The 16,313-nt window shown below is 38.4% G+C and overlaps 1 protein-coding gene across 3 annotated transcripts in view; it reads left to right on the top strand.

Moving 5' to 3' along the window:
- The window catches only part of GLIS3 (GLIS family zinc finger 3), a 504,645-nt gene that overhangs the window by 67,827 nt on the left and 420,505 nt on the right, over window positions 1–16,313 (top strand). The gene's annotated exons all lie outside the window — the stretch shown is intronic.

The raw sequence follows: 16,313 nt of genomic DNA, 5'->3' as shown, positions 1-16,313 counted from the left end.
AGATATTTTTCCATCTAGGTTTTCTTAAAATGAGGTATGCTTCTACAGTTCACTGCTACAGCCAATATTTGCAAATACGGTAACAAAAAACTGTTTAAACATAAAAACAAATATTCAGTTTGTCACATCCCAACCCATGTGGAAAAGGGAAATACTTTTTTAAAGTGGGAATTCTTAATATTATAAAGTGTTTGGTTGGAGCAGCAACTATTTAAAAACTCACAACTTTAATAAGTGAAGGAGACATACTGATGTAAACCACAAACATGTTTAGTGCATGAGATAGTTCAGACTCCTTCTCACCTTCAGCACAAAAGGTTTTCCTTCTTCTCTGTTTTTTTCTTTTTCCTTTCTTTCTTTCTCTTCTTTCTTTTCTTTTCTTTTCTTTTCTTTTTTTTTTTTTTTTTTTTGACAACCACGTCAAGTTTTCCTGGCTGTGGCCAGGGAGCAGCACTCCAACTATTAAGCTGTGTGAGAACAGTGAACTTGGTCAGCAAGGATCATTTGTCTCCAGTTGTCAACAAAGGCTTGTTTTACTAGGAACAATGACTACGCAGGTTTGTGCAGAGTGTTGTGTGCAGAAACGTTAATCAGTAAGCAGCTTGAGCCATACTCAAAATCTCTTTTACATAGTTATTTTGCTTTTTAGGGGTGATTATTGTCTCTGTCAATTGGCACCATCTGAAAAAGAAGTTCATCAGTATGCCGAGATGCTCTCTACCGAGAAAGCTTGACTCAGTCCTCTGTTTCTTTCTTTTGGTTCTCTTTAATCAGTTTTCACCAGTGCGCAGCCCCGTTACTATTGATGTTTAAGTACAGCGAAGTGATTAAATGATAATGATCTTGGTTTCCATCCAAGATGACAGATTTTTCTAGCTTTGGGAATTCTTCAGTGCCCTGACGGAATGCATTTTTTACACACTCACTCACTTGTGCATTCACATGCACACATACACTCACATGCTTCACACTCACAGAGGACCTTGATTCCAAGAAGTACAGAAAGGATGACTGTTGGCTATTAGAAAGGGTGCAGTCTAAAGCCAGTAGGAGTAACTGGGGGTGAATGAATTCTTCTGCTCTGTTTGGCACTTACCAAAAGGACTGAATCACTCCAAGAAACATTCTGAGCTTAATTCCAGCATGGCTGAATCACTGAGATCAAGTTGTTAGAAATTTGAAGCTGATAAAGTTTCACTTTGAATCCGAAGGAGTGGTACGTATGTGAGCCTTCTCTCTGTGTACATATTTCAGGAGATTCTTCCCAACATTTCCCACTCAGTGATTACCTCCCTGCCCATCACATTTTTATTAAGTTCAGTGGGGTGCAGCTTTCCATGACTGACTGAGGCAAGTGAGACTGGTGTCAGGGAGTACATAGAGTGGCATATTTTCAAGTCCTTCCACCTTCAGAGAGTGTTTATGAGGGGGCAAAGAGTATAGTGTCTAAGAGCTTGGACTGTGGGGTCTAATGCAGATAGACCTATGTTATAATCTTGTCACTGCCTCTCTTTTTTTAAAATTAATTAATTTGTGGCTGCGCTGGGTCTTCGTTGCTGCACACGGGCTTTCTCTAGTTGCGGCAAGCGGGGGGCTAATCTTGGTTGTGGTGCACAGGCTTCTTATTGCGGTGGCTTCTCTTGTTGCGGAGCACGGGCTTTAGGTGCGCAGACTTCAGTAGTGGTGGTGTGTGGGCTCAGTAGTTGTTGACACTGTCTCTTAATAGCTGTGCGACCTTCAGCAAGTCACTTAACCTCTCAGTATTAAGAATCAACATACAAATAATGGATTAACATAATAATAGTTTAACACTAATTGAGCTTTCACTATATACTGGGTACTATGCTTAAGCATGTTACACATGCTGTCTCATTTAATCCTGTAACAGTGCATCCAGGTACGCCCTGTTATATATGTGAGGAAATTCAGACCCAGAGAGGTTAAAAATGAGCAGTCAACTGCATCTCTTGAGCCATATTCATATTCCACCATACCATCCTGCCTCTCCCTAAATGCCCTGGTGTGATTTCTTGTATACCAGGATTCCTGTTTCTGAAAGATTGAATAGATGAGATAGGGAGAAATGGTTGACCAAGGATCTCCCCAGATTCTAAACTGTGCTTGCTTTTAACTGCTAATGGTTGGGAAGCAGGCGATGGGGGGATAGACCTATAAGAACTAATATTCTAACCAATTGCTTGTCAAAGTTGTTTGCAGCAAGCAGCTTAGGGGTAGTGAGACATGGAAAGGGATACAAAAGGCTGAGGCATCCCATAGACACATGGTTCTGGGAGGGACCATGAAGTAGCAACATCAGTGACAATGCAGGAAAAACCCATGTGAGGGTCCAGTGACTCACTTTAGTCAAAGGTCTTTCACTCCTAAGGCCGAAGGTGTGAGGATTTTTGTAACTAGACCACAGTAGTTATACCAAGTCTTGGAGTGTGAAATGCTCCTTGGTGCATCCCATAAGCCCTGTAGACTTCATTGTCGTTGAACAGAGTTTCCCCTAGCCAAAGGTGGACGGAGTTGAAGGAAGTTCTGGATTCCTCAAGATTAGCAAACCTGGGATAGTACCTGAGCAGGAGGGGTCAATACTGCTATAAAGTACAAGCCTTTCTGGAAGGACCTGGCTAGTCCCTAGATAAGGGGTTTCTGTGGTAATGGTGGCCAGCTCTAACTCCTGGGTGTTTGAATGGAGAGTGTCACAAGAGTAGCAGTAGTTAACCAAGAGCATCAAGAAATCACCTCGTCTGCCAGTCTTAAGGATTGAAGATAGTGTGGGAATACTCTCTGAAAAAGGGGTCACCAGTATATTTGTATCATTGGTACCAAAATTATGTGATTGGTCATCGGAACTCATCCTCTTTGTTAATATAGATATTACTCTCATGTGGTAGTCTTGGGAGCAGAGTTGTTGGTAATATTCTAGAGTAGAAAAGAAACAGGCCCAAACACAAAAACACTTTGCCTGCATACTGATTCCACTGGAGGTATTAGGATTAACATTCTACTCTTTGGAATGGCCAGTGTTTCCTGGGTAATTTTACCTATCACTTACTTAATATCTTCGATTTTGTTTTTCAGAAGTTTGCTGACCATCTAACTGTAGTTCCTTTAAGAGTTTTGCTTTTTTCTGATGTTTTTCTGTTTTACCTCAGTGTATTAGATGTAGATTTATTTTTACTTATCTTGTTTATGCTTTCAGTATAAGGACTTGTTTCTTTCTCCAATTATGGGAGATCTTTGTAATTCTCTCCATTCTTTTCTTCTGGAGTTGTTATTAGACGTGTAATGGAGCCTCTCAGTCTGCCTTCTGAATCTCTTAATTGAATTTTAATATTTAAGAAAAACCTTTTTTCCCCTTGTCTTCCTTTTGGATGAATAAAATAATACCTCCTTAGTATTATCTTCTAATTCACTGTTCCTTTTTGGACATGTAAAATATAGGTTTTACCTCATCTATTGAATTTTTCTGGTTCAGTTAGTATACTTCCTAAAATTTTAAAGTGTTTCTTTTTTGTGTCTACCTGTTTTTATTTTGCTTTTTTATTTTTATAAATCCATTCTTATTTTTAATGGCTATTGCTTCTTTATTTATCTTACTAACCATCCTAAACCTATGTACTTTAAACTCTTTGTCTGTTCTGTGAAATTAATTTCATTTGGGCTGAATTCATAACTTGATGGTTGATTTGAGTTTCTTAGAATTAGATCCTTTTATATGTTTGGAATTTTAGTTTGTGGTTTCATTTTGAATGTGAGGGATTTTTGCTTTCTTCTGTTGTTTCTTTCTCTCATTCTTCCTTCTTGACTAATGCTTTTGCGGTTTTGCATTTGCCTTTGTCTTTGCCTTTACCTGGCCCAGTCCATAACTGAGTATTATAACAGTGTTTATTATATCCTTGCTCTGTGATGATTTGAGGAACATCACAGATTCATGGAGCAAGCAGGCAATCTGACCCAATTCCTCTCTTAAGTCTTCTTTCCTCTTTCCCTATGCCCATAGCTGCTGGTAAAGCTTAGGAGTCTTAAGCAGTAGGTCCTCTGTTACTTCATCCAGGTTCCTTTCACAAATGTGTGGGTACTTGGACATTTGCAGAGGAGAGAGGGAGCCTCACTTCAGTCTCTGGCTTCAAGCAGTAAGTCAGGCTCCATCTCCACCTAGCACGTGACAGTTTAGGCTCTCATACCCCTCAGAAGTATACTTCTCTGCTGCTGCTGCCTGCTCCTGATTTGGGAGTCCTGCATTTCTTTAATCTCAGCTGTACTTGATTTCTGTTTCTTTTCTAATTGATGGAGATTTATCTTGCCTTTGAGACTGATGATATCTTATTGATTTTCTCTTTTTTAAATTAAATTTTTAAATGTAAAATATGTCTTTGGATCAGAGAAACTGTTTTGGAGTTTGGACTTACAGGGCTGACTTGACCTGAATTGTACCATTTTCACTTTGCCAGCCTGCCTGTTTTAAAAGTCATTTCCCCAGGAATGCCAAGGTACTATTGTATTGCTGTCTGCCTGGCCTTTTTTCCTCTCTTGTCGAATTGCTTCTGAAATTAAGGGACTTACTTTCTACCTGGTGTTATCTTGATTGGGTAATATTGAGAATAAATTTCAAGACTCCATCTTCACTGTAAATGTCAGTATTATCTCGAGTTAAGGAGGATAATATTAAAGAATAAGTAAGCTTACAGAAATTATTCTCCAGACCAAATTTCAGGAGATGTGACGTTTGATATGATGTGTACTCAAGTATAAACTTCCACTTGGCTTTCATGTGTGGTTATGAAATAGCTAAAAAAGCTTCATGAGTTGTTAGGGTTTTCTTTTTCTTTTAAATAAGAAATAATATGGTAGTAAAGACTTTATATCAAAGATTTTAAGAAGGTAAATGTTAATAAAACTGCAAATATTTTCTTTATTTTTTTCACATCTTATTAAATTCAAAGAACCAAAAAATATCCATGTTTCAGGGCACTTTTAAACGTACCTTGAGTACTTCAAGTTTAAAGGTAACATTGTACTATAGACAACTTCTAGTCCTTCTTTAAAGTCTGTTGAAGACCTATTGTAACTTTCCTGTCATTCCAGTAGCTTGTGCTCTTATGCTCAGATCCTGAGCTCTGGGAACTGGTCATGGTAACCAACCTAAGTTAGATCTATTGAAATCCTTTCTGTATGTACAATAATTTAATATCAGCTATTGTTTTCAAAATTGTTATTTATTTTAAATGATCCTTAAAAATCTTTCAAAAAGATAATATGTGTGCATGGTAAAGTTTTCACACAAAGCATATTCAGTAAAAGCAAGTCTCTAATTCTATCCCATTCCTGTAGGCCTCCTCCTAAGAGATGGCGAATGTTGGTGCTCTGTATTTCCTTCTTGAGATCTTCTAGGCACGTATGTGCATATTCCGTTTTTTCATAAATTGTAGCATATCGTACATACCATTCTGAACCTTGTTTTTTATATCTAACAACTTACTTTGGAGCTCATCCTCTAATGGTATATATAAAGCTACCTCATGATTTTTTAAATTAAAACTGTTAATTATTGCTAGAATCTTCTTGTATTCCATAAAGCATTATGTAAGAGCTGTTAATATCCATCACAGGTTTATTTTAGAGTAGAGTGGACTCTCTTTATTCGGCTCTCCTGGACAGTAGGTTTTGAACTTCATATGTGAGTAGATAATAGAGCAGAGTTTCACTGTATGGAAGTCAGCTCCTAAGCTAGCCTTTCAGTTCTGTGTTTTCAACAATAGGTGGCACCAGCAATTTCTGTATTTGGGCTGTATGTAGATGGGAAGCACCATCATTTTGATAATTTTTCGTTTCATATTGTTGTGTTCACAGATTATTAATAGCAAAGATGTGTTTACCTCAAAGCCTAGAGGCTTGCAAAACATGCGTACATACATGGGGGATTAAGAAGCACTTTGTAGAAAGGTACCTGGAGTACTATGCTGCTTTCCTTCCCTTGCCCTGGATTTGTAGCAGTCATCTAATGAGACCAGACATTTATTTAATTATGAATATTATTTTATGTATACAAACAGATCTTTGCAGGTGAAACTTTTGAGATTGATTTTTGTGGAAATTTGTTCCTTGGCCACACACATGAGAATTTATCAGTGCAGTGAGGAGTCATGCATTCTTAAGCTTAACCTGTCACATCTGTGCTGACAGTTCTTGTCTCTGTCTCAACCCCTCCTGCTACCCCATGATCCTTGTCAGCTGTGCCTAGAATGTCCCCTCAGCATTTAAAACACAGCATTTAAAAAACTAAATGCTTGGCTGCACAACGGCTTGAAGGTGCACCTGCAGGCCGGTTCCCTAGCAGTGCGCGTTTACTTTTGAGGGAGGAGCCACTACCCTGTGGTGCTGGGAGCTTCCTGTCACGTCATGTCAGGAGGAACGTCCTGTGTTCTTAGGTCATTGGGAAACAGACTGAGCCGGCATACTTTTTTCTCAACTGTTACCCATAATGTATTTGGAATCATTTAGCCTGCCATTGTTTCCAGAAATAATTACAGGTCCGTCCTGAGTGGGAAAGAAGTGGCCTGTGCAGCAGGACATCTAGAGCAAAGTCCCAGCTCTGCTGCTGTGTGGCTGTATGACCTCGGGCATGAGTGTCACCTCTCTCTGGGGGAATAACAGCACCTGTGTTAGCTGAAGTCTATCTCTTGGCCACCTCCTCATCCATCACCACGTCCCATCTCCTCTAGTCCATTTGGAGATGAACCCGACAGACTCTGCCCTGGAGTCCTTCAGAGACAAGAGTGGAGACGTGTGTGTGTGTATGTTTCCTTGTGTAATTTTTGTCTGTTTAGTTTCGCTTTTACCATTTGGTTTGGGGTTCTATCTGTTTTTTTTTTTTCTTTTTTTCTTCCTTTTTTTCCTTTTCTTCTGAGCTGTGTGGCTGGCAGGGTCTTGGTGCTCTGGCCGGGTATCAGGCCTGAGCCTCCAAGGTGGGAGAGCCGAGACCAGGACATTGGACCACCAGAGACCTCCTGGTCCCACGAGAGCCCTCCCAGAGGTCTCCAATACCAGCTCCATCCAACGGCCTGCAAGCTCCAGTCCTGGACGCCTCATGCCAAACAACTAGCAAGACAGGAACACAACCCCACCCATTAGCAGAGAAGCTGCCTAAAGACATTACTATGTTCACAGACACCCCAAAACACACCACCGGACATGGCCCTGCCAACCAGAAGAACAAGATCCAGCCCTACCCACTGGAACACAGGCATCAGTCCACTCCACCAGCAAGCCTACACAAGCCACTGAACCAACCTCCCTCACTGGCGCAGACACCAAAAACAATGGGAAATATGAACCTGCAGCCTGCGAAAAGGAGACCCAAGACAGAGCAAGTTAAACAAAATGAGGAGACAGAGAAATATGCAGCAGATGAAGGAGCAAGGTAAAAACCCACCAGACCTAACAGATGAAGAGGAAATAGGCAGTCTATCTGAAAAAGAATTCAGAATAATGATAATAAAGATGATTCAAAATCTTGGATATAGAATGGAGAAAATATAAGAAACGTTTAACAGGGACCTATAAGAAGTAAAGAGCAAACAAACAATGATGAACAACACAATAAATGAAATTAAAAATTCTCTAGAAGGATTTAGCAGAATAACTGAGGCAGAAGAACGGATAAGTGACCTGGAAGATAAAATAGTGGAAATAACTGCCGCAGAGCAGAATAAAGAAAAAAGAATGAAAAGAATTGAGGACAGTCTCAGAGACCTCTGGGACAACATTAAACACACCAACATTCGAATTATAGAGGTCCCAGAAGAAGAGTAAAAGAAAGGGTCTGAGAAAATCTTTGAAGAGATTATAGTTGAAAACTTCCCTATCATGGGAAAGGAAATAGTCAATCAACTCCAGGGAGCGCAGAGAGTCCCAAACAGGATAAATCCAAGGAGAAATATGCCAAGACACATATTAATCAAACTATCAAAAATTAAATAAAAAGAAAAAATATTAAAAGCAACAAGGGAAAAGGAACAAATAACATACAAGGACAACTCCATAAGGTTAACAGCTGATCTTTCAGCAGAAACTCTGCAAGCCAGAAAGGAGTAGTAGAAGATATTTAAAGTGATGGAAGGGAAAAACCTACAACCAAGATTACTCTACACAGCAAGGATCTTATTCAGATTCGACAGAAAAATTAAAACCTTTACAGACAAGCAAAAATTAAGAGAATTCAGCACCACCAAACCAGCTCTACAAGAAATGGTAAAGGAACTTCTCTAGGCAGGAAATACAAGAGAAGGAAAAGACCTACAAAAACAAACCCCAAACAATTAAGAAAACGGTAATAGGAACATACATATCAATAATTACTTTAAAAGTAAATGGATTAAATAAATGATCCAACCAAAAGACATAGACTGGCTGAATGGATACAAAAACAAGACCCATATATATGCTGTCTACAAGAGACCCACTTCAGACCTAGGGACACATACAGACTGAAAGTGAGGATATGGAAAAAGATATTCCATGCAAATGGAAATCAGAAGAAACCTGGAGTAGCAATGCTCATACCAGACAAAATAGACTTTAAAATCAACACTATTACAGGAGACAAAGAATGACACTACATGATGATCAAAGGATCAGTGCAAGAAGATATAACAATTGTAAATGATTATGCACCGAACATAGGAGCACCTCAATACATAAGGCAAATGCTAACAGCCATAGAAGGGGAAATTGACAGTAACACAATCATAGTAGGGGGCTTTAATACCCCACTTTCACCAATGGACAGATCATCTAAAATGAAAATAAATAAGAAAACACAAGCTTTAAATGACGCATTAGACCAGATGGACTTAATTGATATTTATAGAACATTCTATCCAAAAACAACAGAATACACTACTTCTCAAGTGCTCATGGAACATTCTCCAGGATAGATCATATCTTGGGTCACAAATCAAGCCTTGGTAAATTTAAGCAAATTGAAATCATATCAAGTATCTTTTCCGACCACAGCGCTGTGAGACTAGATATCAGTTACAGGAAAAAAAATATAAAAAATACAGACACATGGACACTAAACAGTACACTACTAAATAACCAACAGTCACTGAGTAAATCAAAGAGGAAATAAAAAAGACCTAGAAACAAATGACAATGAAAACACGACGACCCAAAACCTATGAGGTGCAGCAAAAGCAGTTCTAAGAGGGAAGTTTATAGCAATACAGTCCTACTTCAAGAAACAAGAAAAATCTCAAATAAACAACCTACCCTTACACCTAAATTAATTAAAGAAAGAAGAGCAAAAAACCCCCCAAAGTTAGCAGAAGGAAAGAAATCATAAAGATCAGATCAGAAATAAATGAAAAAGAAATGAAGGAAATGATAACAAAGATCAATAAAACTAAAAGCAGGTTCTTTGAGAAGGTAAACAAAATTGATACACCATTAGCCAGACTCATCAAGAAAAAAAGGGAGAAGGCTCAAATCAGCAGAATTAGAAATGAAAAAGGAGAAGTAACAACTGACACTGCAGAAATACAAAGGATCATGAGAGAGTACTACAGTCAACTATATGCCAATAAAATGGACAACCTGGAAGAAATGGACAAATGCTTAGAAAAGTACAACCTTCCAAGACTGAACCAAGAAGAAATAGAAGATTTGAACAGACCAATCACAAGCACTGAAATTGAAACTGTGAAAAGAAAATCTTCCAACAGTCAAAAGCCCAGGTACCAGATGGCTTCACAGGTGAATTCTATCAAACATTTAGAGAAGAGCTAACACCTATCTTTCTCAAACTCTTCCAGAATTTAGCAGAGGGAGGAACACTCCCAAGCTCATTCTACGAGGCCACCATCACCCTGATACCAAAACCACACAAAGATGTCACAAAAAAAGAAAACTACAGGCCAATATCACTGATGAACATAGATGGAAAAATCCTCAACAAAATACTAGCAAACAGAATCCAACAGCACATTAAAAGGATCATACAGGGCTTCCTTGGTGGTGCAGTGGTTGAGAGTCTGCCTGCCGATGCAGGGGACATGGGTTCATGCCCTGGTCTGGGAAGATCCCACATGCCGCAGAGCGGCTGAGCCCATGAGCCATGGCCCCTGAGCCTGCACGTCCGGAGCCTGTGCTCCACAATGGGAGAGGCCACAACAGTGAGAGGGCCGCATATCGCAAAAAAAAAGGATCGTACACCATGATCAAGTGGGCTTTATCCTAGCAGTGCCAAGAATCTTCAATATATGCAAATCAATCAACCTTATTAACAAATTGAAGGATGAAAACCATATGATAATTTCAGTAGATGCAGAAAAAGCTTTCAACCAAATTCAACACCCTTTATGATAAAAACTCTCCAGAAGGTAGGCAAAGAGGGAACCTACCTCAACGTAATAAAAGCTATATATGATAAACCCACGGCCAACATTGTCCTCAGTGGTGAAAAAGTGAAGCCATTTCCTCTAAAATCAGGAAGATGACAAGGTTGCCCACTGTTACCACTATTCAACATAGTTTTGGAAGTTTTAGTCACACAATCAGAGAAGAAAAAGAAATAAAAGGAATCCAAATCAGCAAAGAAGAAGCAGAACTGTCACTGTTTGCAGGTGACATGATACTATACATAGAGTATCCTAAAGATGCTACCAGAAAACTGCTAGAGGTAATTGATGAATTTGGTAAAGTAGCAGGATACAAAATTAATGCACAGAAATCTCTGGCATTCCTACACAGTAACGACAAAAAATCTGAAAGAGAATTAAGGAAATACTCCCATTTACCATTGCAACAAAAAAAATAAAATATCTAGGAATAAACCAAACTAAGGAGACAAAAGACCTGTATGCAGAAAACTATAAGACACTGATGAAAGAAATTAAAGATGATATAAACACATGGACAGATATACCATGTTCTTGTACTGGAAGAATCAACATTGTGAAACTTACAACACTACTGAAAGCAATCTACAGATTCAGTACAATCCCGATCAAACTACCAATGGCATTTTTCACAGAACTAGAACAAAAAATTTCACAATTTGTATGGAAACACAAAAGACCCCCAATAACCAAAGCAATCTTGAGACAGAAAAATGGAGCTGGAGGAATCAGGCTCCCTGACTTCAGACTATACTACAATAAATAAAGTAATCAAGACAGTATGGTACTGGCACAAAAACAGAAATATAGATCAATGGAATAGGATAGAAAGCCCAGAGATAAACCCACGCACATATGGTCACCTTACCTTTGATAAAAGAGGCAAGAATATACAATGGAGTAAAGACAGCCTCTTCAATAATTGGTGCTAGGAAAACTGGACAGCTACAGGTAAAAGAATGAAATTAGAACACTTCCTAACACCATGCACAAACATAAACTCAAAATGGATTAAAGACTTAAATGTAAAGCCAGACACTATAAAACTCTTAGAGGAAAACATAGGCAGAACACTCTGTGACATAAATCAGAGCAAGATCCTTTTTGACCCACCTCTTAGAGTAATGGAAATAAAAACAAAAATAAACAAATGAAACTTAAAAGCTTTTGCACAGGAAAGGAAACCATAAAGGAGACAAAAAGACAACCCTCCGAATGGGAGAAAATATTTGCAAATGAAGCAACTGACAAAGGATTAATCTCCTAAATATACAAGCAGCTCATGCGGCTCAATATCAAAAAAACAAACAACCCAATCCAAAAATGGGCAGAAGACCTAAATAGACTTTCCTCCAAAGAAGATATACTGATTGCCAACAAATGCATGAAAGAATGCTCAACATCACTAATCATTAAAGAAATGCAAATCAAAACTACCATGAGGTGTATCACCTCACACCAGTCAGAATGGCCATCATCAAAAAATCTAGAAACAATAAATGCTGGAGAGGGTGTGGAGAAAAGGGAACCCTTTTGCACTGTTGGTGGGAATGTAAATTGATACAGCCACTCTGGAGAACAGTACAGAGGTTCCTTAAAAAACTAAAAATTGAACTACCATACCACCCAGCAATCCCACTACTCGGCATGTACCCTGAGAAAACCATAATTCAAAAAGAGTCATGTACCACAATGTTTCTTGCAGCACTATTTATAATAGCCAGGAAATGGAAGCAACCTAAGTGTCCATCAACAGATGAATGGATAAAGAAGATGTGGCTCATATATACAGTGGAATATTACTCAGCCATAAAAAGAAATGAAATTGAGTTATTTGTAATGAGTTGGATAGACCTAGAGTCTGTCATACAGAGTGAAGTAAGTCAGAAAGAGAAAAACAAATACTGTATGCTAACACATATATATGGAATCTAAGAAAAAAGGAAAAAATGGTTCTGATGAACCTAGGGGCAGTACAGGAATAAAGATGCAGGTGTAGAGAATGGATTTGAGGACATGGGGAGGGGGAAGTGTAAGCTGGGACAAAGTGAGAGAGTAGTATTTACATATATACACTACCAAATGTAAAATAGATAGCTAGTGGGAAGCAGCTGCATAGCACAGGGAGAACAGCTCCGTGCTTTGTGACCACCTAGCGGGGGTGGGATAGGGAGGGTGGGAGGGAGGCACAAGAGGAAGGGGATATGGGGATATATGTACACGTATAGCTGCTTCACTTTGTTATACAGCAGAAACTAACACACCATTGTAAAGCAATTATACTCCAATAAAGATGTTAAAAAAAGTAAAATGAAAGCGCACACACACACAGAAACTAAATTCATCATTATTCCCTTTTCTTTCTATTGCCACCTTAGAGTTCTGTCCACCAGTTTCTAATTTGCCCTTTTGTATTTCAAAAGATAGCCTTTATTTCTGTTTCCTGGCAGTCTAAGGCTTTGGTCAGTTTATAATTCTGTAATTCTCCTGCCCCACCCTGCTTATGTCCTTTTAAAGTATAGGGAGAAAAATCCTCCTGACCTGAGGATTGAAAATCAATAGAGGGGTCCTCAACAAGGTCCTCAACTTTTCAAAGTTAAACATGCACTGATTCCAACAAACTGTGTGATTCAATACAGGTGTGAACACACACATTTTGATGTCATCACCTTTTTGCCCACATCCCTTGGGTCCATGGGCAACCTTTGGAAAGGAGCAGATGAAGGGAGATTCTACGACCCTCAACAGTGTTGGCTTTCAGTTGAGTCAGCCTTGCTTCTTTTTTCCTTTCTGAAGGGAGTTCAGAACTCCTTGGTCTTCACCTGCTATCATGCTTTGGTTTCCTCCCATGATGATATTTGTGGGTTTCTGTCTTTATAGAAACTTTTTGATCTTGTAGAAGTCCCAGATAGGTCTGCTGTGTATCTTTAAGTCAAGACCTTGTATTTTCCAGAGTTCCTAAATCTTCCTTTGTGTTCTGTAATTCAGTACTTTACTCTTAGGCTTTTTCAGGTATTTTTCAGGTACTTCAGTGACTTATTCAAGTCACTCTGTCAGTAAATAGTCAGTTACACAGAAATACCAAATCACACATTCAGAATGACTGTTCTTTGTGCTCAAAGCTTCTGATTTATCAGCCCCGTATTTTGCCATTTTATTAGGACAAGGGTCTGTACCAAAGATGCCAATATAGTCCTGGAGTCACTGCCTTTTCTACAGTTTTTGCTTGAAAACCTTCAGTAGCTTCTTCTCAACTTTCCATTCCAGACAGACCATCATTATGTGGACTTAATCTACTTTTTTTTGTGTGTGTAACATAACATGACCCAGAGCCATCTTTGGGAGTCTGCAAGCTCAGACCTGTCTTTCTGGGATCATGAAAGGTCACCTGCCTTAGAGAGGAATACCCAAGAGAGAGAGAAAGAGAAAAACAAGGGTGCTTGGTGAGGGTCCAGCTGCTGCAGAGCTGTCTCCTTCTGCACACTCTGTCAGCAAAGCGAAGGGACGCAACTGCCTATTATCTTTCTGCAGACCTCTCCCAACAGTAGGCTTCTTCCTTGTGTGCTAGGACTTCTGCTTTTTTTTTTTCCAAGGATGCTCCTAATGATTATTCTGACTGGATTTCTCATATATATATATATATACACATATGAATATGTATATATGATTAACTGGGCCCCTCTCAGAGATTCTTATTCTTTTAAAAACCTGGTGGAGTGATAGTCTAGAAATTTACTTCAAACTAATTAATTAATAATACTAGCCACTGCTTATTGAGGTCATGCTATAAGCTAGACATTTTACACCCATTGTCTTTTTAGTCCTCATCAACAACTCTATGCCATAAATACTGTTACCCCTGCCCCATTTTGCAGTGGAGGAAATCAAGGTTCAGGAAAGTTAAGTAACTTGCCCAAGGTAACATAGATAAGGAGTAGCCAGAAGGAGACTTGGCTCTTCGCTTCATACCTTGTTATCTCCATACTTTGAGGCAATGCTATAAAGTTCTACTTCAGTAAGAAGCAGGAAGCCATGCAGTTTTCTTATCCTTGCTTGGCTCTTTCTTACCATTCACTCTCCCTTAGGCATAGACGGGTCGTTATACAGGGTTTGAGCCTAGGCATAGCACCCTTTAACCTTCTCTAGGGAAGAGCCAGTATTTCTCTGTTTCAGTTTTGCAACTTGTCTTTGTTGATAATTTTTTTTTTCATTTTTTCGCCATATATATGTATTCTAATGACTGTGTGTCAAGCACTGAGCATACAGGTGTTCAACAGACATATATGGTCCTATCTTCATAGAGTTTTATAGATTAGTTGAGGAGAATACAGGCTATATGTATATAAAAAGTTAATTAGCTAAGTAAGAGACCAGCTTACTGCTGTTCATCCTTACTGTCAAGATATTGGAAAGCAGAATTAACTTGAGCATCCAATGCACAATCTGCTGAGAGAAGATACATACGAATACATTGTCTCGTGGGCAGGATCTAGTAATTCAAACCAGTAATGTTTGAAGTTGATTAAAGAAAAATAGTCAAATTCCTGAATAATGATTTAAATATGCTGGAACATTACCCATTACCCACACATTATATAAATATATTTTAAAATTCTGGCCAGTTGTTGAAATGATAATATTTCAAGTAGGTGGCGCTAATAAGTATTCATGCAATCATAGAATGTTGTTAGAAAGTGTTGTTTGACCTTCCTGTTCCTTATTTTATCTGAAGAAATTAAAACTCAGAAAAATTTCCTGTGCAGTGTTCCCTTACTTTCCAAATTCATGACTTGTAGAATGAATAGACTCTGGTTTATTCAGGGTCTCAGGAGTTCAAGTTGTCAACATTTCATCCTCTCACACATTAGCAATGTCAATGACTTGGAAATGAATATGATTTGAACTTCGTGATTCTTTCTCTTAGATGTGGTTGAGCTCACTAGTGAGCTCATCATCAAGAAACAGTTAGTTAGATCTTCTCTTCAGCCTGCCTTGTCTAAATTTCATCTTCTACTACTAAATGGTTTTTACTAGTTCTAGTGACTCAAAAGGCAGTTTTACTCTGTGTGACTACTAGCAGACCACATTAAAGCATTTATGTTCCTTGTTAAGTTGCAGGAATGAGTTTTCTTAATGCCATCACTGAATTCCAATGGAGGAAATAAATTACTCATGCATTTTCTAATGGTTACAAAATTTTCCAGCGTCTTGGCTGTCTAGTTCTCATCATGCTGAGGTTCCATTACCAAAGAGTAATTGACATGATTTTGACTAGCAGTCTGATACTACTTAGAAAACCAACTAAATAAAACATCTGAGTCATGGATCCTAGGAGAAAATTTCAAAGAGTAAACTATATAAGAGACGAAAATTTGTAGTTATGGGGAAAAATACTAGACTTGGGAAAAAAGCGTGTGGTCTTGTCTTATTAACTTTGTCAGTGTGGGCAAGCTGTTTAACCTCTCCAAGCCTGTTTTCCTCATCTGTAAGCATGAAGATAATCATATTAATAACTGCTGCAACTATTTCATATGATTGTTGAGAAAATCAAATGAGATAACAAATGTGAAGGCTCACTAGAAAAATACTATGAAGATCTTTGTAAATGTAAGGGCTGATAAGTATTGTAGTAATGATAATGATACTCAAAGTGACAATTGTGATCGAAATCTTGGCATAGAATTATGTATAAGAGAACATTAAATGGGTGCTTGGATGCTCTTATGTGTTGGTATAGCGACAGTGTTTGAAAAATGCAAGTCACTAAAAGAACGATTTTGCTGTTTAGCATTGATGTCAGTAAATGAAAATAGCTTGAAATATCTCCTTTGTGTCAAAAAAGGTTAAAACTAGTTTTCAAAGATATAAACAATAGAAAAAGATGAAAAAAGGTAAGTGAGGAAG

This window comes from Globicephala melas, chromosome 6 (genome assembly GCF_963455315.2).
Source record: "Globicephala melas chromosome 6, mGloMel1.2, whole genome shotgun sequence".
NCBI lineage: Eukaryota > Metazoa > Chordata > Mammalia > Artiodactyla > Delphinidae > Globicephala > Globicephala melas.
This window is presented reverse-complemented; position numbering and strand designations above follow the sequence as displayed.